Genomic DNA, 3,033 nt, shown 5'->3' with positions numbered 1-3,033 from the left:
TTGAAAAGCACATAGAGCTGAACGAGAAAGTGGGAATGCATATTAAGACGCAATTTGCCTTGGACAGCAAAACAGCAGGCATTGGTCCAGTCCATAGCTCTCAACTTACAGATTTGAAAACAAGGGACCAGCAGCCTCGAAAATAAGGGATCTGCAGCCAAAATAAGGGATTTTCCAAGCACAGGTATGTTCAGCTTCTGAGCCCCTCCGAGCCAAAGGCAGAAAGCCCAGCCAGCAGCCAAACGAAGCCTCAAGCGGTGATTCCCACAGCACAGCAACCCAGCAAAGGGGATGCAGCAAGGGAAATCACCGTCACCTCTCCGCTGGGAAGCGCTGAGCAAAGGCGAGTCCCCAGGCAACACGGCCGATTTGATCGGCACAAGGCATGCAAGCTCCACCCCCCCAGTCGTTCTTAGACTCTTTATTGGGTGAGCAACGCAGCCCAGCAACACAGTTGGAGCCTCCCTCCTCCCTGGCTGGCAGGGAGGGAGGGAGAGGAGCTGCTTCCTTTGAAACCCGGGAAATTTAAGGGACATCATCAATAAGGGACAGCAGTGGGACACAGAGCTGGGATAAGGGACTTTCCCGCCAAATAAGGGACGGTTGACAGCTATGGTCCAGTCTTCTTCCTTCCTACAGTTCTTGTGTTTGTGTGTAGCATCAGCTCATTAGCAAATAACCAACACCTTGGCTGCATAAACGCCATACATTTGGAGCACATGGCTTCCCTCAAAGAATCCTGGGAATTGTAGTTTAGCCCTTTCAGAACTCCAGTTCTCAGCAGCCCTAAAAATTGCAGTTCCCAGGATGTTTTAGAGGGAAGTCATGTGTTTTCAAGGTGTTTTACATGCCTGGTGTGTGCATGCAGCCTTTGCATGCATTGTTAATGGCCTCTGGATTTGTCTCCTTTCAACTAGAATTATGAGAGTAATGGATTTTCCTGAAAGCTCTTTAATCTTGCTCTCAGGGTGTGCCTTTCCATTTATAGCTTAAACACCTCAAGACTCCATTCTCTTAGCAATGTAAACGGTGATTCTTTTGCGCCTCCTCCTTTCGGGAATCAATCCAGATGCCTTTCTTAAACCACCCTAATGTTTTCTTAAGAAATTCATTGGCTTTCAGATGCGCTAAGTGTTGTTCTTGTCAGAAGTGTTGCATATGTCAGAAACTTCCAAAGGAGAAGAAAGGAAGAGGAAAAGCCAGGCTTGCTTTGTAGCAATTAACATCATCCAAGGGGATTTTCGTTCTGCAGAGACGGGATCTTCCTGATTTCCTTCGCTCCCACACTGCATTTCCTCATCTGACGTAAGTTGTCCAGATGGTTGAAAGCAAGAGATGTCCAGGTCGTTAAGGTTCTAAATTTGAAGTCACACTCTTGGAGGGGAATAAGGAGATCAGAAGGATGCCTTCAATTTTTTAATTTTTTATTTATAAAGTTAAGCGCTCCCCACTTCTCCGTGCAGAGAGAGTTCCAGTGACAGTGGGGATTAGTTTACTTTTCCTTCAGATGAGACAGAATAAGAAGGGCTTATAGCCTCTTCATAATATCTGTTTTGATTATAAATATATAAGCAGAACATGGCAGAAGCAATTAGATTTCTGAAGCAGGGAACACTTTCGCTAATCCTGGTATAGGTAAATGTGCACACAGTCTCCCTTCAACTGCTTCCAGTCTATCTGATACCAAACCCAAGCTTTCTATAAACTGTTTTTCTTCCTTCCTCCATACTATAAATATATTTCAATGGGGTGCTTCTTTTGTCCCCCTGGGCTCCTGATCAGAAGCAGCTCATCCAGCTTGAGCCACAATGCTAGATTCATAGCAGTGGGGTCACACTGCCACTTACATACAGGGAGGAGCCAATCCTGTGCTCCCATTGGTGGGTCCACACTGCGGTGCCCTCCCTGCCATGTTGCCATTTGCCCTTCCATTAAACTGCAGTGGCCCTGGTGCCAGGAAGCTGCCATTGTGTCTCTCCACCCCAGCTTGTTTCAGGCAGAACCAGGCTTCAGCCGATCCAAACTGGATTTCTAGGTCAGGGCTGATCTGGAGTTCCAAATCGGGTCGCGGAGTGTGTGTATACAGTCATAGTTGGTGAAAGCTGAATAGAAAGAAGAGGAGAAATGAGAACCTATTTTAAAAGACTAACTTTTAAAGCTGCCTCGGCATTTCTCTAATGCAACTGTGTTAAAGAAAGCCAAATTGGAAATCTTGCTGTGAGCCCTTAGTCTTTCTGAGCACTGCTATCAGGAAACTGTACTTGTCCAACAGACTGAAGGTAAGTTGAAAGCAGCAGGATTTTAATCCAAGGGATAAAGTGAAAGTGAGAGAAAATGAGTAGCAATTAGGTTTCAGCTGATCGCCTTCCCTCTGGGAAATTAACAAAAAGTCCTTCCGCTGGGATCTTGTTGAAGTTCAATTCTCTAGCGATAAGCTTTTTACTTGTTCTTCAACACCGTAGCACAGAACATTTCCTTCTGGCTCGAGACAAAGGATTTCCAAGCAAGCCCCTGCATGTTTAAGAGGATGCCCACAGTGTATTAATTCAATACCTCCAGCACGTTCGGTTTTGAGTTTGAAATGCAATGAATTCCTACCCCCAATTCCATTTGGATGTTGCAACTTGCTTTCAGTGCAAATGAACAATCTTCCGCTTTCTGAGTCTGGTTATTCATTCGCTGACCATTAGCAAAAACATTTTAAAAATAGACACAAACATGCCAAATGAAGTGATAAGATGCATGAGACCTTTCGCACCGTTGGTCAATGATTTTCAAGTGATGATGGGATGAACTGCAATACCGTCTGAAGTGAATCAGTAACCATTTGAAAGGTACAAACCGACAGGAAGTTTACAGATGCACCTCCAGATAGGCTATCATCTCATGGAACATCAACAAACAGTATTTATTCAGCAGAGAAGCTCACGAGGACTGTTGAATTCCAGAGGGAATGTGATGATCTTATGATCTCATCATGTCAGTGCAGTTTAAGGATTACATCACCATGACAATGCACATTCCTATCTTCTA

The 3,033-nt window shown here is 44.8% G+C and overlaps 1 long non-coding RNA gene across 1 annotated transcript; it reads right to left on the bottom strand.

The window, feature by feature from the left end:
- Positions 1 to 1,403: 1,403 nt before the first annotated feature.
- Positions 1,404 to 2,770, bottom strand: LOC309380252. Its single transcript, XR_014172772.1, has 2 exons — positions 2,599 to 2,770; positions 1,404 to 2,102 (listed from the first exon to the last, which is right to left on the bottom strand). It is a non-coding gene; the product is annotated as an uncharacterized lncRNA (long non-coding RNA).
- Between the last annotated feature and the right edge of the window lie 263 nt (positions 2,771 to 3,033).

This window comes from Podarcis melisellensis (assembly GCF_964234715.1).
Source record: "Podarcis melisellensis genome assembly, chromosome: 11".
NCBI classification, from domain to species: domain Eukaryota; kingdom Metazoa; phylum Chordata; class Lepidosauria; order Squamata; family Lacertidae; genus Podarcis; species Podarcis melisellensis.
Note: the sequence above shows the minus strand (reverse complement) of the source record. Positions and strands in the feature narration are given on the sequence as shown.